Raw genomic sequence first — 23470 nt, 5'->3', positions numbered from 1 at the left:
TATCTGATAGAATGAATCTGGCCCGCTTATGTTTCTGGATTTCAAACTGATCTATTCCTAAGGCCGGTTGAATCGGGACGCCACACTGTTGTTTAAAATTGGGGGAAATACACACTACTATTTGCTCCAGTGATATGCCTCAGGTGACACTCAAGTGTTCGTGGGAAGACTAATTCGCTGAGTTGTACTCCATCACTCGTGATATTTGCTCAAGTGTTAGGTCTTGGGTGACACTCAAATGTTCGTGGTAAGGTGAAGCATAGTAATGGAGACCAGAGAGGATGGTAAATTAACAGTGAGATCATTTATGCTTATTAAAACAGTTTTGTGGCCTGGAAAATGATTTAGTTGGGGGGGGCAGGGAGGATGCAAGGTTTACAAATGCAACTTCCTAAACTAGGTTTAGAATATGTATATCACACAATATCTAGGTGGGGCAATCTAACAAGAGATGCAGTTTACTTACCGTATTAACACAAATGTCTTATGTTACATACTAAAATATTTAGAAATTCCAGTTCTTTGAATTATTCAGTTGTTTTCAGCACACTTAGTAGTAGGCACCCTGATCAGAAAATAAACAAGTAGTGGCAAAGCCAATAGGCATCGCCTATGAGAGCCAGTGGCTTTGCCAATGTTTTGTAGCCATTCAGTACAGCAGCATAGATGCTTTCCAGTATGGCCAAAACTAACTTTAAAAAGCGTTATGATGCAGCCAAGTCTAATAGTCCTCTTTTGTTATTATTTTAGCCATGTTGCACAGCAGCCAGTCCGCTAGACAGCATGGCTACAAAAAGTTGCCAAAGTCAGCAATGCCCATGCTGAACAGCATGATCAAAAGGCAATGGCAGAGCTAAGGAAAGACCTATTAGCTTTGCCAGTGCTTGTTAGGTCTTGGCACAACAGCCCTGTGATTCCCAGCAAACCATTTAATATTCCCATGCACAAAAAAGAAAATAATATGACATTTGGCAAAAAGCTTATCACATAAAGAAAGAAATTGCCCTATGTCCATATCTTGGTACAAATGTTATTGGAAGCAGATAACATCTGCTGTCACAATAAACATCTATTTCAAAGGAGAAACAGGCTTCTTTGATGTGTGTGCATAGTAAAACAGCTACAAATGGCAAGAGGGTCAACAAGAAAGACAGGGAAGAAGAAAAAACTAAAATAGTACTTCAATCACAGTGCGATAAGCGAAAGGACGGCAATCAGGCTGAAGCAATCAATACTTGGTCTAAGCTTCAACGAATGAAGAGAAAGTGAAGCCAGCATGCAATGGCTAATTAGAAGGCAGCAAATAAGAGTGACAACGAGGCCAGCTAATGTTAAGCAGTGGGCGGTTTGCAAGTCCCTTGCTGTATACAATATCTCTCGCAAGCGAGAACGCATGCAGCGCATGTGCTGTAAAAGGCAAGACCTAAAAAAATGAATGAAAGCTTTTTAAAAATACAAGCTTTCTAACAGCAAATAAATGCCTGAAAAACTTTCAAAGGTTACATCAGCTGCAGAAGCATTGTTGCAGCATGTATCAAGTTGTTAGACAATCCATTGATGTGGGGAAAACCTCCCCAAACGTAGCATCTAGCTTCTGTTGAAAATAATGGTTAGGTCAAGGCAATTAGCTGCTAAAGTCTGTTGTGTGCACATCTGAAGAAGGAACACAACACCTTTTTATGGATTCATGTGGCTAACTAAAAGCTATCAGTCCACAAAATGGCTCCCCCAATTTCCCCCCAACCAAACCCCTGGCTATGACGACTTTAATTTCATCCTAGACAAGGAATTATGCCCAATAATATAGTGGAACGGTTGACTTACAGCTTTCACCAGCAAGGGCCTGGATTCCAAATCCCAGGTTATGGCTGAACAGATACACTGTAGTAGTGGAGCCATTTCAAGTAGTGTGGCACCACAACCAAATACAAAGTTCAGTAGCCTGATGGCAGAGAAGAGACTTCAGACACAATCACTGTGTAATCAGCATTCCAGGTGTGTCGCACAGGTGTTGGTGGGCGGGGATTAAAACAAGGAAGCAGCTTGGCAGTTGGGAGAAGAAACAACAGGCCATCTTTCAGTGTGAGAAGCAACTCGTCAGCAGGGAAGAAGAGCCACAGAAAGGGATCTGTGGTCTAATGTAGGAAAGTGTTAAACTACTGAACATGTGATGTGTCACGGTACTTTTCAGAAAAATATACTGACTGATAAATGGCCACACTTTTCACACGTAAAACAGACCTTCACAGATCCCAGTGGAAACAAAAGCAGCCAACAGAAAGGTGGTAACTAAAAAACACTCCTGTTGCTGTTTTAACATGTGAATGCCAATGTCTCAAGTCAACGGGTCATGAGCAAAAAAGCCAATGGCTTAAGGATGCTGACTCAAAGACCACTATATGTTCATTTATTTATTTTGAAAAAGGTCTTGGTTTGCAGCAGACCTTAAAACAGACCCCTACTAAAAGATGAACTGCCTGCTAACTGTTCCTCCAATATATCAGTGACATTTATAACAAGTCAAATCTAACACCTCAAGTTCCAGGAAACTACATGCATGTTTGAGGGCTGAGATGGAAGTCTTTGTGATTCTGAAAAACCAGGACATTGCTGTGGTAGGACTATAGAAGCTGCACAACTGAGGTATAACAGATCAGCAAACCAAGTTCTTCAAGTCCATTCAGGAGCTATTATAATCCCCCTTGCTCTGTGATAGTGAATTTCATGATGCATCATCTGAAGAACAAACAGGGGAAATGCCTCCTGCCAGCCACCTGATCAGGTCAGAGCAAATACATCCGTCAGATAGCACTCAAAGGAAACTGTTAAGAATAGAAAATATGACACTTCATGCTTTTTGCCATCATGTACAGATCAATCTATGGGAATCCCAGTGGCAGAAAAATCTGATCCAGGTCTTTCTGTTGGATCTACCGGGTGTGACTGATATTCAGCTCTTATTTTATGTTGGTCCTCCAAGTTAGATAAACTGCTGACAGACCAATTCTCAATCTATGACTGATTTCTACAGGAGGATAGGTTCCTTGCAAAGTATGATTGACCGCACTTCCATTCTTGTTTAGATTAAACATGGGTGCAGTGTTGTTCTTGGAGACCTATCACCAATACCCCTGCACCTGAGGTATAAATAATAAGAAAGCCAACTGTACACTTCTCAGTTCCACACAGTTAATATGGATGCATCTCTCCTTGAGAAACCAAGAGTGTTGAATATTAGATCACTGACCCCATCACAGAAGAGATGCTAACTAGCATCATTTCAGGAAGAAGAGTCTGAAACAGTTCTACTTTAAGAAGATTGAGGGGAGCGGATCATAGGCACATAGATATAAATGCCATAAAACTATATTCACTGACATCTCAGTTCTCAGATTTTCTTTACTAGGGATCCAGGCTGCACATGCATGAATTTGTTAGGACAAAACATACATTATGCTTAGCGTTGGACAAAAACATGGATAAAACTGCTAGAATGCTTTGCAACCTTGCACAATATACATGTATCTAACATGTATCAAGCATCGCACCAACAAATTGAAGCTTTCAAGCACACACAAGACAAAACTGGTGTTTGTTTACTGGAAAACCAAGATAGTGCAAAAGGACAGTAGTGGAATAGGTCTTTTAGTAGGGTCTCCAGACCAAGTCTTCAGAAGCCAAATGTCCTAATAAGGATAAATATGTATGCTATTGTGATGCATGAGACCACCTTTATTTCTGTAGACTCGAGGAGCTGTGAGAAGGTAAAATAGCAGAAAATTGGCTTCCCCACAATGAATCACAAGTACATCTGTAATCCTTCGCAAAAGGGATGCAGAAATATGTATGCGATCCTGCTAATGCAACAGTACTTAAACTTGAAGAAGAGAGATCATTTTGAACTGGGCTTATCTGAGGTAATTTATTTGGGAATCTCAGATCCAAGACAGACAAGAGACCTTTTAACTTTTTTGAGTACAATCAAGATGTTCGTATGGAGCATACAGCAAAGGTGAGGAGTAGCTGCAGGGACAATCACAACACAACAATTTGGAAAACCCATTTATTTGATGGTTTGTCCTTCCAATGGCTTGAGACATGACACCACCCACCCTCCACTGGAGTTGTGCGTTCTAAGATGGAGGGCTCAGAGAGATTTTGTGGATGCCTGATTCTTTTACCCTGTAAGAGTGAAAAAGTTCCAGCATTTGATTCTGCTATAGTGGCTGATGGTCAAACTGGTCACTATAGCCACTACAGTTTCAGTTAAACCTCTTTAATGGAAATTAAGGATTGAGCCCAAGCAGTGTCTCTACTATAAAACACTATAATTACAAATCTACTTTTTATCCAAAAGCTCTGCATCAATCAAATGGCATTTACAGTAACTGTGCGCTGACATTACTGGAAAATCCTCTAGTGTCCAGCCAGGCTCACCTTCTCAAAACCACACTGGAGTACAATGAGGACATGGTGGCAAAGAATACTGTCCAGTCTGGATTGTACAGGTTATTTGGCAGCTTCCATACCATCTTGAAAAAGAATGCTAGAGTGTCTCCTCATGTGTTCAGCAAGTCTAGGAACCATTAAAGCCGCTAGGTCCCGAACAGCATTTGCATAATGTGCCAACAAATGGGTGGCATTAAATGAGGGAAGAGCTAGTTGTGGTATATTATGTTATGTTGATTTTTATAGCACACTAATCACCCAAGAGGGTATCAAGGCACTTGGGCAGGTGTGTGGTCCCAAACATGTTTGTACAAAGCTTCATGCAGAACTCAGGAAGTGAAGAGGAGGCTCTGATGTGCTGAGGAAAGTCGTTTTAGGTATTGTGTCTAATTTAGGAAAATAAAGGATGTCCAGTTTTGCTTTTGTGGATAAAGGGAGTGTGTGCAAAGCAGAGCGTAGGTGTCTGCTAGATTGTTGAAAGTTTATGCAGCTGTTTAGATATTCTGGTCCTGTGTTATGCAGGGCTTCGTAGGTGTGCCTTGTAAGTTTAAATTGACTGCGCTCGTGAATCGAGAGCCAGTGAATCTTCCTGAGGTGCAGTGTGATGTGTATGCGGTGTGGGAGGTCGAGTATGAGTCTTGTGGCGGTGTTCTGGGTGGTCTAGAGTCTGTGACTTGTGGCATAGAAAGTACTGAGTAGCACAGCCCACTGGTGATGAGTGCTTGTGTGATTGTCTGTCTGGTGTTCTGAGGCAGCCATTTGGAGATCTTTTGAAGCATGCATCAGATGTTGAAGCAGGAGGTGCGCACTGCGTTGACCTGAGCACTGTCCTGAGCCATCATGTTGAGCTTGTCATCTAAAATGACCCTAGATTTCGTGCATGGTCTGTGAGAATTGGTCCTAGCTTTTTTGGCCAAAAGGTGGAGTCCAATGGAAAGGTCTTGTTGCAGAAAACCCGTACTTCTGTCGTGTCCGAGGTGAGCTTCAGGCAGCTGGTTCGCATCCAGTCTGCTACCATGGTCATGCAGTCAGTGAACTCTGTTCTGGTGGTGGTTGTCTTGTCCGTAAGGGAGAGGATGAGCTGGGTGTCATTGGCACAGGTGATGTCTTGTGATCAGATGTTTGGAAGAGGTGTCAGGTATATGTTCAAAAGGGTGGTGCTGAGGGATGACCCCTGAGAGACTTTTCAGATCACTATGTGATGGGTGGCAGCATGACCCTTTTGGTTCTTACCATAAGGAAGGGACAGATCCATTTGAGAGCAGATCCTTGTATGCCAATCTTGTGGAGTCTTCTGATGAGGGTATTGTGAGAGACAGTGTCAAAGGCGAAGGGGAGGTTGTGCAGGGTGAGGGCTGCTGTTTCTCTTCGGTCCAGGAAGATTCTAATGTCAGTGGCCGCAATAAGTGCTGTTTCAGTACTGTGGTTCTTTCTGAATCCTGACTGAGTGTTGTCTACAACATGGTGAGGTGAGCTGCTTGCTGATGGCCTTGTCAATCACTTTGGCTGGACAGGAGATCAGGGAGATGGGTTGGCTGGGGGCTTCTTGAGGAGGGATTTCTGCAAGTTTCCGTTCACCCACAAAAGTGGCAGGCATGATGGAGGTGTTGATGATGTGGGTCAGGGTGGTGGCTGACTGGCAATGTTCTCAAGTTATAGATGTGGTGGGCGCATGGGTCTATTTGGGCCCCCTGAGTGGACGGTCCGCATGATTGCCGCTGTGTTGTTTCTGATTAGAGTTGTTCATTCAATAAAGTGGCTGTCTTGGTTGGTGACGGGTAGATTAGCAATGAATTCTCTGGGGTTGGGTTGGAGCTTTCTTCACTGCATTCCACTAGTGCTTTTTCTTGGCGTCTCTTATTTGCTGGTGTTAGCGTGTGAGTGGAGCCTTGGAGGTAGTTAGCTTTGTCAGTGGTGTCATGGCTGGCTCTCCATTTCCTTTCTAGCTGTTTACAGTGTTTGGTGTCTTGGAAGTTTTCTGTTTAACAGCTGGCCTGCTTATTTGATCAACTATGCTTGTTGAGTTTGATGGGATCAAGGAAGTCCATGCAGGTCTTGATCCAGTAGTTGAAGTTGTTGAGGTCCTTGTCAAGGAGTTCTGTGGGTTTGGGTTGATTTATGATCAGGGTGCTGAGCTAGTTTGCTTCTGTGATTCTGCTTCAGTGGCGGCTTGGAATGCTGAATCTGGTAGAGGTATTGACTTCGGGTGTGTTGATTTGGAAGTGGATGACGGATCAGTCAGTCCATTTAAGCGGTGCGTTGTAGTTCTATTTGAATGCTGTTGCTTGTGGTAAAGATTGGGTCCAATGTGTGTCCTGCAGTGTGTGTAGGTTCTGAGATGAGCTGGGTGAGTCCTACATTGCTCAAGCTTCCAAGGAGTGCTGTGTAGCGGGTCTTTTCGGTCACCAGGTGAAAGTTGAGGTCATCGAGGAGGATGTAGGCTTTGGAGTCAATGGTGAGTAGAGAGACAAAGTCGGTGATGATGGTGGTATAGGTGGCTTGTGGTCCGTGTGGTCGTTATGCAAGGGTTTAGTTCAGGGTGAAGTTTTCAGAAATTTGCAGCTTGAAGTGGCGGTGTTCCATGAATGGGGTGGATGTCAAGTGCTTTGCTTGTCAGAAGGTCCCATATTTTGGTTGTGTTTTTTTCTGGGTGATTGTGTGCTGAGAAGCAGATTCAAATACTATTTTTCCCTAGCTAGTCAACTCTTTTGGATTCCATGTACGGAGAGGTGGCTGGGATATTGTTCTGGACCAGTTCACAGGACAAAGCACTGTGCAACTAAATTCTTAAAAGTAGAGTGTCAAGACATTTTGATGGACAGCAGGTGTGGTTCTACATTTCCAGAAAGGAGCCCTAAGAACAGCCAAAGACTGATTGTGCCTTATCCTACATTCACTTGATCAATAAAAGCCGCACTGAATGGCAGAATTACATCAGACAGCTGCTTTTTTGTCAAAATGTCTTTAAACAGAGACATTTAGGAAGTATCAGAAAGTAACGGGATAGCAAGCACCTCTGTTGCCTTCTTAATATCAATGACACAATGCTCTGCCATAATGGTACATTCTGGGGGACAGATATTCACCTCTGGTGAGTTGTCAAGACCATTTATCCTACCTTGTTGTCATTAGGTTCAACAGTACGGCTAGATTATCAAGGAAATTGGACCCAAGTAGGTCCAGAAAGTAGAACACCATCTTTTGATAAGTTACCTTAAATAGCTGATAAGACTTAAGGTAATATGTCTGCTGAATATGATTTGTCAGAGATTGTGTTTTCGATATAGATACCAATGTCATTAATGATGCCTCAGGCGAGAACCAGGCATTGCAGCCGCCCGTTCTACAGTATGTATTAGAAACAACCTCGGATCCAAAACACTGTCTGCCATTGCAATACTAGAAATGGAGGGCTCTGAAGGGGCTAAGGCACCAACATCAATGGATGGGCTATCATTGTCACTAAGAATCCACTTTATGTGCCGAAGAAGAAGCCTCAAAGGGTGGAGCTGTAAATATCTTGAGTACAGTAGGTTTAAAAACTTCAGTGTGTCGTAGTTGGACTCTTGCTCTGGGCAAGACTGCTGGTTTAAGGATGACAGTACTTATGTTTGTAGGTGACTATGCCTATCCTTCAACAAGTTGCAACTGTAGTCCCAACCCTTCCGGCTCACTAGCAGTACCTCACCAAAAACCCAAACAGTTAAAGGTGATTACTGGCAGCCTTTACGCATGGACTCAGAAGTATGACATCCCAGGGAGTGTCGTTAAACAGAGATCACCCCTTTCTCACAGATCCATCATATCTCAACCAAACACAGGCAATAACGAAGATGCAATAATGTTTCAATAGTTTTTATTTATTACAATCTGTGGTAAATCACATGGGATGCAATGATTAGGATAATGAACAGTGCAAGAGACAGAATTGTAAAGACAAGAGTCATTATTATAAAGACCATCACCATCTTGCAATAACATGGAAAGACAGAGTGCATAATATGACCTAATACCCTATCATAATAGGCCTAACCTTCTACCTAGTGGAGAGCTGGGTATGTTAAACCTAATCTGCCAATGCCATGTCTCTGGAAGGAGCCCCCAACCCTGGTTACCTTGGAATGAGGTCTTGTGCTAAGACTCCGTAGGAACACGAAGTCCGGGTCAGCATCAAGGCGACGTGCAGCATCGATAGCAGTGATGGTATCTGGTCGGAATCCCTCTGATTATCTGTCTAAAGTGTGATGGATTTATACAGATCTACTTAGACCCCTGGCATAGGTTGTTCCCAAACAACAGATAACACAGCATGCTTGGGATGGTAATTAATATAAACAATTCCCTCAAAAAGCGTCAAGAGGGAAAGTACCTAATGTGAACACCTACAGTTTGTTTGTCTTTGTCACTTGATTTGACGCCTTAGCGTGGGGGCACTGATAATATAGAGCTAAACAAAAGGCCTAACTATAAACAAGGCAGCCATCTTAGAAGAATTAATTAAATAAATGGGCTAAGACGGAGCAAGCTAAGTAGGTTAAAAGTCACTAGGTGGCGTTGGCACGAGTCCGCAAGCCAAAGGCTAAGCTAACTCCTATTGTCCCATTAAAACAAACTAGGATTCACTGCAAGTGTAGCTAGCAGAAGTACCAACCAGTAGAAAGTTTACAACAATAAAAATAAATTGGTGAACAGGGGCCAAGTCAGAAAATGAGGATGATCTCTCTTTAGAACGAGTAAGTTTCTTGCCATGATGCGAGGAGAATCTTTTATATTTTGTATACACTCTTTCAGGTTAGGGGGTCCTAGACCTTAGGCAGTAAGGTTTTAGTGGAGACTTGGACTCACTCCATTCCCATGTCATTTATAGTTTGGGTTCTCTGTCTCAATTCGGATCCACAAGTGTGTAGAAGTCATACTACAAGGCTTTCAGGCTAAGTTCCAGACACCACACGTAGCTGGTACATTGGTTGATTAAAATAGTGGTCTGCAGACAATGTGCAAGGCTTGAAGCCTCAAACGTTTAATGGGGATAGTCTCTTTTGGAAACCAGACACAAAAATGGCAAAAATACTAAATACTCCGTGGCTCTGTGTGGAGACCCCGAAAAAATGAACTCATCACTGGTGTAGATAGTCTTTTACATAACACTGCTGCCTCTCGTCCTGTGAGTTTGCCAGATGCTGTAAAAGATGCATGACAGCACCATTCGGCATCACTGTCTACACATGGTAAAAGATTTTTGTATATTCAGGCTCAGAGCTGCAGTGGTGACATATGTTCTAAGTAAGACCAATGTGCCAATGTTAGCCACAACTTCCTGGAGGAGTGCAGAATGTGCTGGTTGCTGCTACATGCAACACTGTGGATTTACAGAGAAGATCTAAATTGAGATCCCCTGCTGCACTTTGAATCCCTGTGTTAAACTGCATTGCAAACACAATCAGCTACTGGTATTTCATATACAATTACCTTTTCAAAAAGTTGACAAACTCTAAAGTTAGTTTTACTATTTGTTCAAAGGAGCTTTAACAAGTCGGGATGCACTACTACTAATCGGCCTCAATACTACTTCAAAAGCATCAGGCATCCCTTGTTATAGCAGAGCATTTTTTTTCGAATGTCAGATATATTAATTGTAGTAAGAATTGTGGGGTACTTTTCACAAGATTTTGCTTCACAATTAATTTTAAGCTTGCCCATTAACAAATGCAACAGATTATGAGGACGACTCTAATGTACCAATACAGCATTAAAGAAACTGTTGGCCATTACTAGTGCTAATGGTGAATTATCCAAATCTGATTCAGATACCCTACAACACTCAAATTACTGAAGCTCTTTCTGAGAGGATGGACCTCCAGATCTAAGTATGTGATTTACTACTGTTTCATCAAAGATATACTCAGAATTTCTGACCTCTCACTGAAACAGTTTATTTTGTAGTTGTGTTAGGATCTATTTGCATCCTGATATCTATGTGTGGTGAAAAGACTAGAATTGCCGTAAAGATATGGCTGCTTGAAATCATGACGTTTTTGTAATAACACGAGAGCCTCTTTCAATACTCTCAAGCCTACTGCATACAAACTTAAGAAAATATTTAACATAACTACCACAGCCTCAGGGCTTCGTTTCGATTTGGCTGCTAGCAATCATCTAGTTCATCTCCGGGCTTTACCTAGAACAATTCAATTAACCAAAGTTTTTGTGACATTCTTATCTTTACTACATTTTATAATTATGTGAGAGCATGGACCTACATTACAGTGTTGTTTTCAAAGGCCTTTCAAGCTTATTTAGATGTAGAACTGCACTGTTTGTGACAGACTACCAACCTCGTAGTCAGAAAAAAAATCAATGCAAAGCAGAACGGCTTGAATTTTAATGTTCCTTACACGAAAAGAAGCAGGCGTAATTTTGGTAATTTGCTGGATTCACCCGCAGCAATAGTTGGCACCTGGGTACTAAGATTCCTCCATACAGTATGCACATTTGTTATCATCCTTGAATTTTAAGACCTGGGATGCCAGCTTTTCTTACAGTCCCAATGACCTCACCACAAGTCAGACCTTATGTACATTGTCTCCAGGACCTTTGTACTAACTTGATTAAAAGTTAGCAAGACATGAAAAGATTAGCAGCTAAACACTGATGTCCAGCACCAGTGAATTCTTCAGGGGCTTTAGTATGGTTAACTACAAGAAAATCTCATTACAATCCTCTCAATTACAAACAATTGAGCTTTGACAATAAAATAATCATCTTTTACTGGCCACGCCATTGCCAGTCTAAGTGCACAATGAAGATGAATTTGAAGTCTGATAACGCCAGTTCAGCCTTCCATAACCTTACAATGTTGCACTTGGCAATCATGAACCCCAAGGTCATCTATAACTGATCCATCCTGGTAAGGTCCGGTGAGTCCCAAATGTTTAAGAGACACCACTTTGGGGAGGCCTCCATATTGCTACCACAGATGCCATTCAGGCGAGCAACCACGTCATCCCAGTAAGGCTGAATGACAGGGCAACTTCAAATCAGGTGGTAAAACGTTCCCTCCTGACCACAATTCCGCCAACAGAAAGGGGTGGCAATCTTATCCATCTTTGCTAAGGTAGTGCATGCATAGTAACTTTGATGCAGAAGCTTCAATTGTATAAGGCAACATCAGGACTGAATGGGCACCTCCTGGGAAGATGCCAAAGCCTCAATTCCCTCATCGCCCTCTAGGCCTTCAAAATCCCAATCCCATTGTTCCCTCAATCTAATGTGGGTATCAGGGAAGTTATTGATCAGTTTACGGTAAGTACATGATATCGCTTTTATGGGCCTGTACTCATCTCATAATCTATCCTCAAGTGGTGAGGATTCAGGTAGGTCCTCCCCCTTTGGCAATACCTTTTGTTATGCATGGCGTTTTGGTAGAACTCAGTGGGTGCCAATTAGTACTCATGTTGAAGGTCGGTGTAGGAAGCTGGCTCTGTATATACTATATGAGAATGAAATATAGTGTGCACAAAGTCCAGGGATTCCCCAGAGGCTTAACAGAGGCTAAAGTAGATAATACTAATGCTCTCTTTTGTGGTAGTGTGGTCAAGCAGTTAGGCTTATCAGAGAGTAGGGCAAAGCATTTGTTGTACACACACAGCAAAGAAATGAGGCAAATGACTAACTCCAGGCCAATGTATTTATATTGGAAAAATATATTTTGTTACTTTATTTCTAAACCAAAAGGATCTTGTTGTAGGTAAGTACATTAAGGATCTTGTTGTAGGTAAGTACATTTGCAAGTAAGTATCACAATACATCTCTGGTCCCAGCGGTCCAGCAAGCTATAAAGCGCCCAGGTCGGGACTGATCAGAAATGCCCCGGTGAGAAGGCAAACCTCTCTGAAGTGCGTGATCTGTTTGGACAGGGTGAGGATATAGTCTATGCACGAGAGGCTACCATGTGCCCCCGAATGGTATGTACATTGTTGTGCTGTTGAGTTAAGTGCACACTACGTGTCCACCAATCCCAGGGCTGACAGGTCTGCCAGGGGTGAGAGAGGGAACCCCTCCTCCTTGGGAGGAAAACGGTTCCTGGAATTACACAAACCCAAGTTAAAATCATCCCCCATCACTAGCCCGCACTCAGGGAGATGAAGAAGGAGGAAACTGAGCTTAGGGAATACTATGTCGTGCACATTTGGAGGAACATAGACTGAAATTATGTTAAGCGTCTAGCCCTCCCATCGCTCCGAAAGCGTGAGATATTTCTTGTGTGTATCAGGCCAAATGATGTGTACAGTAAACTGAAGGGGCTTAGCCAGGAGGATGCCACCTCTTCTGGAGCCCGAGGTATGGCCTGCGTGGGCTATCATCTTATATCCTCATCTATCCAGTGCTCGAAAGGTGTTTCCCTGGAGATGCGTTTCAAGCAACAAAATAATGTCTGGAGTGTGTGTCGTAAGGAACTGTAGGACCACTCCTCTTTAAATTTTGTCCCCCAGTCCATTAACATTCCAGGAGAGCACCTTGAAGCTAAGGGCAGTTAATGTGTTCGCCATGGATATATGTGGAAAATGGTCAGTGTGTGGAGGTGGTGGGGCTTCCACCGCGGGAGACACAGTTGTGGCTGTTATCTGGTGCTGCTACTTGTACAGTGCATTGTCTGCACCGGTATTGACATGCACGAAGCCTATATGGATGCAACCCCAGCACGCTGACGTCAGTTTCTATTCGTGACTTTCTATGCCAGGAATGCGGAGCCTCGAAGAACACTAATCACTGGTATGGAAAACTAGTGCCCTGAAGGGGGAAAGCCCTGTCCCAAGGCATCTGTTCACGAGCAGGGAGGATGGGGGGAGCCAGTAAGGAAATCGTAGCTAGATAGAGTCTCTACCAGATAAGGTGGTACCAAAGGTAAGTAACTTGTTCAACTGATTAAGACTTCTAGCTGCAGATCCTTAGCCCTAGAACAGATACCTAAGCAATACCTCCCCGGAGGTAGGTCTGCAAAACTGTTTTGCACACAAAAATATCCTGTAGGACCGAACAAGCAAATTGCTAGCACAGACGGGCCTGAAGTTCAGGCAGTAAGATTTTCCAGGCAGTAATGCTTTGTGAACATGTGTAGAGAAGCCAACCTTGCTGCCTGGCAGATGTCCAGGACCTGAACTCCACATGCTAATGCATTTGTCGTAGCCTTAGCTCTGATGGAATAAGCATGTAAGCCCCCAGGAGGATGCTTCTTGGCCAATCCATATTTGATATTAAAGCAGAACATGATCCATCAGGAAATGGTACATTTCTGAACAGCCATCCCCTTCTTTGCTCTGACATACTCCACGAAGTGTCGGTTGTCCATCCGAAATGCTGATGTGCAGTCAGGGAAGAGCACCTATGCTCTATTTGGGTCCAAACAGTGAAGTGCTCCACCTACAGGTATGGGGGGCTTAAATGACAAAGCCTAAAGCTCACTGACCCTTTGGGCAGATGTTATGGTCACTTTGAAGGCTGCCTTGATGGTAAGGAGTCTGAGAGGACAGATGTGCATTGGGTCAAAAGGAGCGCTCATCAGAAAAGCAAGCACTAGACCAGGATCCCACTAAGGCATAACGAAGGTGGAATTTATGTATTGCAGACCTTTCAAAAACCTATTTTATAACACAAGATTTAAACATGGATGGCTGATCTGGCAACCGAAGAAAGGCTGAGATGGCAGAATAATAGCCCTTTAAGGTACCCAAAGCAGTGCCCTACAGAGAAGGGCTTGAGAGAGTGGAGTAGAAAGAGGATCAACCTGTTTTTCTGCACATCGCGCCACAAACTTGCCCCAAGTGCAGGCGCATACTGTCTTGGTAGAGGGACACTTGGCTGCCAAGCTAATATTGCAGACTTCGGACAAGAGGTCAAAAGGTGTCAACTGTCACCTCTCAATCTCCTCGCATAAAGGCAGAGCGTTGACAGGTTTAGGTGGAGAACCCTCCCCTGCAGCTGCAACAAAATAATCTACCGAATGGGAAGCCTGATCGAAGGGCCATGCTCAACAGCTTGGGATACCAAACTCTTCGAGCGCAGCCTGGAGCCACAAGGATGACTGGGGCCCGGTCATTCCTGATCTTCTTGAGAACTCTGGGCAGGAGTATTATGGGCGGAAAGGTGTACAGGAGGCCTGAGCTCCACTCTAGATAAAAAGTGTCTCTGAGTGGGAAAAAAGCTTGGAAACTCCAGCACGCAGAACTGCTGACACTGTGCGTTCTCTGCAGTGGCAAACACATCTAGCCAAGGCTCTCCCCACTGCTGAAAGAGACTTTGCACCACCTCCAGAAGGAGACACCGTTCGTGATCTGCTAGGCATCTTTAGCTGAGTTTGGCTGCCCTGGCATTCAGAGAGCCCGCCAGGTGTAGAATCACTAGGGATATGCCTTGATGTTTCAGCCATGTCCAGGCCTCTTCACAGAGGGTCCACAACCCCACCCTGCCCTGTTTGTTGCAGTACCATATGGTGCTGGTGTTATCTGTGAACACCTGCACAAGCCTCCCCTTGATGGCGGGTAGAAAGGCTTCCAATGTCAGGTGGAATACCCGTAGCTCCAGTAGGCTGATGTGGAGTCTGGATTTCGACAGAAACCAGAGGCCTCTGACCTCCACCTCTCACAGATGGCTGCCCCATCCCAGGAGTGAAGCATCTGTCAACACTGTCAGATCTGGTTAGGGAAGGGAGAGGGGTCTGCCGGTGACCCAATTGCGTTTGTTAACCACCACTGCAGATCTTTTGTAGTTCATTTCGAGATCTGGACCATGTTGGAGAGATTCCCCTGATGCTGCGCCAAATGGAACTTCAGGTCCCTCTGCAGGGCCTGCATATGCCAGCGGGCATGTGTCAAAAGTAGGATGCAGGAGGCCATGAGGCCCAGCAGCCTCCGAGTCAGTCTCACCGAAACTCAGGATAGAGACTCAAACATCGGTATCACAGCCTGAATATCCTGAACTGGCCGTTAGGGAGGATAAGCCCAAAACTGCACCGTGTCCAGAGCAGCTCAGATGAAAGGGAGCTTCTGAAAGGCAGTTCGGTGGGACTTCAACACATCGATAGTGAATCCGTGCAAGTGCAGGAGGTCCACCTGTGGGAGACGACTGCCTGGAGCAAGCCCGACTTCAATAGCCAGTCATCAAAATAGGGAAAGACGGGTACCCCTAATCTCCACATATGAGCTGCAACAACCGCCATCACCTTGGTGAACACCTGACAGACGCTCGTAAGGCCAAAGGGGAGCACAGCAAAGTACTCGGGCCCACCATGAACAGCAGGTAACAGGACAAGGAGTCAAGCAGGACAGGAGTGTGGAAATATGCATCCTGCAAGTCCGATGCTACCATCCAGTCTCCCTGATCCAGGGCTGACAGAACGTGAGCGAGCTGAGCATTTTAAATTTCTCCTTCTTGAGGAAGAAATTGAGCTGACGCAGGTCTAGAATGAAGGCTTCTGTCCTTTTTGGGCACCAGAAAGTAATGGGAATAACACCTACAACCTACTTCTGGTGTTGGCACCCTCTCTATGGCTCTCTTGGCCAAGAAAGCCTTAATTTCCTGGTGATGGAAGATGGGCTTCTGTCAGCCTGTTGCAAGTGGGAGGCCTGAGAGAAGGGGAAGTCACAAAGGGGTGGGAGTAACCCCTTCGGACAATCTGGAGAATCCAGCAAACTGATGTTATTGACCTCCTTTGGTTCAGATGATGGCAAATGCTACCTCCCACTGGTTGCCCATGATGGTTGGAGGGCAACCTAAAGAGGTCTGGAGGCTGCGGCTGCTGGGGGGTAGTGGACTGCCAGACCTCTGGCTGCCCTTACCCATAGGGTCTGTGGGTGCCGCATCCTTGGCCATGCAGAGGTTGGGGAGCTTGCGTGCCGTGATGACTGGGCACTAAGGACATGACTGCAAGCCACTTCCATAGCCACGAAAGGAGCGTAAAAGGCAGACTGGGTTTTGCAGGGTCATTAAAAAGTCCCAAGAATATGGGCATAGCTCTGCTTTTCTTGAAGTGCTCCACCATGGAGTCTGCATTGTTTACAAAGAGATGGAAGCCATCAAAGGGCATGTCCATAAGCGAGGCTTAGACATCCCCTGAAAAGCCAGTTGTTCTCCGCCAAGTGTGGCCCTATAAGGCCCCCAAAGAAGACACCGTTCTGCCAAGTAAGTCGGTTGTTTCCAGCTCACATCTGATCGTGAACTTGCCTGCATCCCTCCCGTCTGCCATAGTTTGGGAGAGTATGGCCCGGGCCTCCTCTGGCAGCACGTGTACATGTGTGCAACTGAATTTCACATTGCATGCGAGTAACAGCCCTAAGGTTCACGGATCACAGTGCCAGGCTGGTGGAAAAAAAACTTCTTGCCTCAGATGTCCAGCCTCTTGGATTCCCTACAGGTTGTGTGGAGGTAGGGAATGCACTGGAGTTTACACAGGATGTGGAGGCTTGCATCACCAAGCTCCATGGGGTAGGGTGTTCAGTGAGGTCCCTTGGGGTGGGGTGATGACAGCAGACAATTATCTTGTTCACAGGAGCCCATGTGCTGGGCTTGGACCTGGTCCCAAGGAGGACATCAGTGAGGGCTTCATTAAGTGGGATAATAGATTTCAAGAGGGTCACTCCTGGCTGAAGCACATCTATCAAGACATAAGTCTTGACTGCCACCGCGCACAGGTTAAAATCCAGGACCTCAACCGCCCTCATTACCATCATAGCAAAAGAAGCTTCCTTCTCTGTAGCCACGGTAGGAAAAGAGACCATTCCAGTATCTGGGAAGATGTCCAGTCAACAGGCATCCGCTAAGTCCTCACACCAATCCATGTTGGGGTCTAGGGTCTGGTATACTCCAGGGTCCAGTGGACCCTTTCAATCTTCCCTTAATCCTAGCCTGTAGGAATAGGGCTCAAACTCCGATATGGAAGGTATGGCTCCAGTTGGTGCCGGAGTCACCATCGGACGATGCCCCTCTGGCTCCATGTCAGAGATGAGAATGGGGAAGACGGCGGTGGATGGCGACGATCTGGTCCAGCATTGGGAAGATCAATATCGTATGACCGGCGCCGGGCCAGATCCACCCGTGCAGCCAAGGGGCCCAACTGGTGCTGGGGGTGGACCCGTAGTTGGGGAGTCACTAGGGGCCACTCCCATCCTTGCGGGCCTCAAGTGCGCCAGCAAGGAAAGACCGCCCAAAAATGAGGCGCATTTATTCATAAAACTCACAGAGTTGGGCAGGGGTCGCACTGGGTCTCGTAAACTCAGGAAGGCACAGAGCTGGCCCAGGCACAGGCTCAACAGCAGAGTCAGGCCTCAAATGACGATGCTTCCTCCGACAGACGAGGTGAAGTCAAAGACTTCTTCGACTTCTTGAGCTTTATTTTTTTGTGGGATTTACCCAATGTTTGGACAACTTTGACTGTGATGATGATCTATGGCTAAGCAACCGATCCCGGGACCTTGCACTCAACTGGGATCAAGACTGCTGTGGCATCACACATCGAGCGGCATGGAGCTTGAGGGATCGCTACCTCAAGATCTTGGGGTGGATTATGCGGCAGTCAACACAGGTCTTTGTGTTGTGGTCGTTCTCGAGGTACCAGAGGAAACAAGATGCAGGTCTGTCACTGACACCAGTTGGTGACAGGTGCCGAACGGCTTGAGTTCAGCTTTTCTAGTGGGCATCCCTGTCAAAACCAGGAGAAAAAATCTGAAAGGATTTCGACAAAAGGTCGAAAAATGGTCAGTCAAAAAGTGAATTGGGGTAGTTCTCTCTGGATCTGCAAGCAAAGAACTGACAGTGTGCTGGAGAGGTGTCTATGTAGGCACTTCACACACATTTCCAGCGTAGAATGACAACGGCACCACATGGAGCCGAATAACACTACCTACCAGTGTGCGGGGTTTCTGCTCACTAAACATTCCAGATCCAGTCTGATGTCTGGGGATAATTCTAATGTAAGGAATCTTCCTTAGCGAGCGAGTCTTTTAATAATAACGCAGCTGATGTCTTACTAGATGTTACAGTGATTGTGCATTAATCATTGAATGATTATTAAGACCTATCTAGTGAGTGTATATGGTAATTACAGGGGTTCCCTAGTGGCACATTCTATCGAGATGGTCTTCTTTCCAGACTAAAGCACAAGTGTTTGTGTCCTCTCTGATAGTCTGATCTAGCTCTACGTGTAGACTGAATGGCATTTACTGTCTTGGTCGGGGTCAAGTTCTAGTTTAATGGGTTGGTGAGACCAGCCACCCTATGTATGTGTCAGTCATCGATTATCCATAGGGATTTCATTCCAGTAGTCAAACGATGTAAGGCTTCATAATACTAACAAAAAACATCAATAAATACACTTCAGACATTCCCATAACCTATCTTCAAAAAAAGGTCATAAACCCTTTCCCTTCCCTAATCCTACTCGGTAGGTCTTAAACAATACTCCAGTGGGGAAAACGACCTGCTGGAAGATCTGAAAGAAAATAAAAACAGCGAACAAAGTGAAAATAGAGATCGCGTGCCTTGGCAAAATGTAGTTCTTCCCGCCTCCACAGCACACCCACACCTTTATTGACCTGGCTTGGTTTCCATGGTGTGGTTTTAGTTGAGAAGACGGTGAATCATTTATGCAAAAGCTCTTTTGACGTTCTCACTTTGCATGCCAACCAAGGTCCACATATTCTGATTTCCCTTCAACTCCTTGTTTCTGACACAGTGAGATGAGCATATTTATTTGTCTAAGCATCGTTTTAAGAAACACATTTTGATGTCTTTTTCACTTTTCACCACATTACAAATATATAGTTGGTGTTCACACAACACAAACTCGTTTTCTGGCGCGTAAGGCTGCCTTTTGCACGAGTCTGCTTTTACCATGCGTACTGTCCCATACTAGTTTTGCATACCTGCTGTTCAGGGTTGTGCGTTCACAGATGAAAATCACCATCTAAGCTCTCCCTTTAACTTTAAATATGGATTTTTGCAGCGATGGACAGCTGCTTACCGATTATTTAGCGTTATTTTTAAAATGTTGGCATTTGAAATCATAGCCTCAAGAAAAACTGGGCAGTTGACCAACTAGGCACATATTAGCAGTTATTTATCTTTGGAAAACCGTGTACGGCGAATAATATACAGGGAGTGCAGAATTATTAGGCAAGTTGTATTTTTGAGGATTAATTTTATTATTGAACAACAACCATGTTCTCAATGAACCCAAAAAACTCATTAATATCAAAGCTGAATATTTTTGGAAGTAGTTTTTAGTTTGTTTTTAGTTTTAGCTATGTTAGGGGGATATCTGTGTGTGCAGGTGACTATTACTGTGCATAATTATTAGGCAACTTAACAAAAAAAAAATATATACCCATTTCAATTATTTATTATTACCAGTGAAACCAATATAACATCTCAACATTCACAAATAAACATTTCTGACATTCAAAAACAAAACAAAAACAAATCAGTGACCAATATAGCCACCTTTCTTTACAAGGACACTCAAAAGCCTGCCATCCATGGATTCTGTCAGTGTTTTGATCTGTTCACCATCAACATTGCGTGCAGCAGCAACCACAGCCTCCCAGACACTGTTCAGAGAGGTGTACTGTTTTCCCTCCTTGTAAATCTCACATTTGGTGATGGACCACAGGTTCTCAATGGGGTTCAGATCAGGTGAACAAGGAGGCCATGTCATTAGATTTCCTTCTTTTATACCCTTTCTTGCCAGCCACGCTGTGGAGTACTTGGACGCGTGTGATGGAGCATTGTCCTGCATGAAAATCATGTTTTTCTTGAAGGATGCAGACTTCTTCCTGTACCACTGCTTGAAGAAGGTGTCTTCCAGGAACTGGCAGTAGGACTGGGAGTTGAGCTTGACTCCATCCTCAACCCGAAAAGGCCCCACAAGCTCATCTTTGATGATACCAGCCCAAACCAGTACTCCACCTCCACCTTGCTGGCGTCTGAGTCGGACTGGAGCTCTCTGCCCTTTACCAATCCAGCCACGGGCCCATCCATCTGGCCCATCAAGACTCACTCTCATTTCATCAGTCCATAAAACCTTAGAAAAATCAGTCTTGAGATATTTCTTGGCCCAGTCTTGACGTTTCAGCTTGTGTGTCTTGTTCAGTGGTGGTCGTCTTTCAGCCTTTCTTACCTTGGCCATGTCTCTGAGTATTGCACACCTTGTGCTTTTGGGCACTCCAGTGATGTTGCAGCTCTGAAATATGGCCAAACTGGTGGCAAGTGGCATCGTGGCAGCTGCACGCTTGACTTTTCTCAGTTCATGGGCAGTTATTTTGCGCCTTGGTTTTTCCACACGCTTCTTGCGACCCTGTTGACTATTTTGAATGAAACGCTTGATTGTTCGATGATCACGCTTCAGAAGCTTTGCAATTTTAAGAGTGCTGCATCCCTCTGCAAGATATCTCACTATTTTTGACTTTTCTGAGCCTGTCAAGTCCTTCTTTTGACCCATTTTGCCAAAGGAAAGGAAGTTGCCTAATAATTATGCACACCTGATATAGGGTGTTGATGTCATTAGACCACACCCCTTCTCATTACAGAGATGCACATCACCTAATATGCTTAATTGGTAGTAGGCTTTCGAGCCTATACAGCTTGGAGTAAGACAACATGCATAAAGAGGATGATGTGGTCAAAATACTCATTTGCCTAATAATTCTGCACTCCCTGTAGTACAAAAAACACTACAATTCGAAATAGTGGCGGCTCAGCTAGGAGCAATGTGGCCCTGTGTAAGCAAGAGAAATGCCCCTCAATTTGCCTGTGCAAGGGGGAGGAAGGGCCCTCAAACCCTGGGCCCTGCCACGCCGGGGTTAAGACAACATGGCTGAAGGGGGTTGCTAAAAGGGGTGCAGCAGGGCTGGAGAAATCGGCAGGGGAGATGGCCGCACAAAGGAGCAGGTCAGGCGAGAAGTGCGAAGGAGCACGACAGGGGCGAGAAGCAGGGGAGCGCAGCAGGTGGGATGAAACAGAGGAGTTCTGCAGGGCGGGAGGGAGGCAGCAGGGCTGAAAAAGAGGGAAGAGGCGAATTGGAGCGGACAAAGGCAGTAGGGATGGCGAGGAGAGAATCGCAGAGCACGGAGACAACACAACTGGGGAAGGAGCATCGCAGGAAGGTAGTGGAACTTCAAAGGGCCCCCATTTTGCCAGGTGGGTAGTGAAAAATAGAGGCCCTGGGAACCCGTGACACTGCACATGCTAAACTATTGAAAGCTACAACTATGATTTGAAAGATGATGATTTAGATGCTGGTCATACGCCTTTTTGGGGTAAAGGGCCAAAATGAATCGAATTTAACACTAACAACGAGTAAAACCCAAAGTAATGTTCCTTTTGTTGCAACAGTTCCTAGAGTGTGCGTGGTACTCATTCGATGTTAGCAAAAGTGGCAGCAGTATACACAACTAAAATGGATTTGATTGAGATTATACTAGTATAAACATGACAATGCTCAATTAAACCGTACAATTATATACGCACCAGACAACCAGATAAAATTATTTAATAAAAAGGGTGGGCGTACATGTCTGAATACATCTAAGCCACTGGTAGCTGGATATCTACATTAATGGTTGTTCATAGGGCGTTACCCAGATAATAAAGTGTGAGCACCCATTGAGGCAACTGGAAACATGCGTCAAAGCTGATAAATCGGAGCCTTAAGTGCATAACTGTAATCATGGATGGAAGGGACTTGCATGATTTAAGTTCAGGCTACACTGACAGTTCGGGTAGGCGTGAGCCTCTAGAGCTCTGTATTGTGGATTTAAAAATTGTGGGTGCTCCTCGCAGGTGTCTAGGGTGGTAACGTATCTGATATTTTATCTGCTACAAACTTTGACACCCCAGATGTTAGCAATGACCTCTGTTGTTTTCCACCAAATGAAAGTTCTTCATCAAATCCTATCATGTCTTATTCCAGGAGGCAGAATTACACCCATCACTGCTTTGGCGGACTCCATGTTGCATTATGGGAATTTCCCCTGTTAGTAGCTCCCCGAGGGCAGAATGAAGCTAGTGCAGATTCCCCAAAATGCAGTTGTACGTCTGAGGCTGTCACATCTATTCTTCATGCCTCTCACAGCATCTGGCTCATACAGAATAACTTTAAAGTGCTCTGCATTATCCAGAGAGCAAGGCATACCATCTAAGGGCATTCTTAAAGACAGGATCTCGTTTAAGATTACAAGACACTGGCTGAGATCTTCTGACAACCTCCTTCTCAGTTTTGCGAGATAAGAGAGCGATAGCCTTTTCTGTCATTACCTAAATGGTACTGTGTTTTTTACTGCTAGTACAGGATGCTGATTTACTATATCCTGTAAGGTAAATAGCGTAATGATTGAATAGACAAAGGTATTTTTATTTTAACAAATTCTCTTATTACATCAGTAATACTCCTTCCTCCTTACCTTTGATAAGATTCACATCAGCAAGCACAAGCTTTAGAACTTTAGACAAAACGCAGATTTAAACAATGGATCCTTCTCTTTGGTCAACTTAGGAAAGGTAGAGATCTGCTGGAGTTGGAAGAAGAATACAGGAAAGACGCATCAAGGGGGATAAAGGCACATACTGTGTGAGGTATCTTTCCCGAGTAGCTTAGAAGATGAGAGCCAGGCCACAGTGCCATCAGTTAGATCACATGGCCTTTGACCACTATGGCATCACAGGAGGTGATATCTCGTAATGTTTGGGTCCCTGTGTCTTGGAACAAACTCCCTCTTTCACATCTGCTGCATTACTAATCACATCAGTGTCAGGAAAGCGCCTTCAACTCAACTCTTTTCCAATGGCTACAATTAGCAATTTTAGGATAGTCTCTTCTGTCCATGGTGGGTGTAAACCCACTATGGACATCATTTAGAAAACCTAAAAAACACGCATTTGGTGTTACCCATGTGACTGCACAGCTTACGTCTCAGACAGGGATATGCCTGGGGAATGTCATCGAAGCTTGTTCTCTGACACCGAACATATGCTT

General features: G+C 44.6%; 1 protein-coding gene across 2 annotated transcripts in view; it reads right to left on the bottom strand.

The window, feature by feature from the left end:
- Positions 1-23470, bottom strand: part of PGGT1B (protein geranylgeranyltransferase type I subunit beta) — a 239403-nt gene that overhangs the window by 28581 nt on the left and 187352 nt on the right. The gene's annotated exons all lie outside the window — the stretch shown is intronic.

This window comes from Pleurodeles waltl, chromosome 1_1 (assembly GCF_031143425.1).
Source record: "Pleurodeles waltl isolate 20211129_DDA chromosome 1_1, aPleWal1.hap1.20221129, whole genome shotgun sequence".
In the NCBI taxonomy this organism is placed as follows: Eukaryota; Metazoa; Chordata; class Amphibia; order Caudata; family Salamandridae; genus Pleurodeles; species Pleurodeles waltl.
Note: the sequence above shows the minus strand (reverse complement) of the source record. Positions and strands in the feature narration are given on the sequence as shown.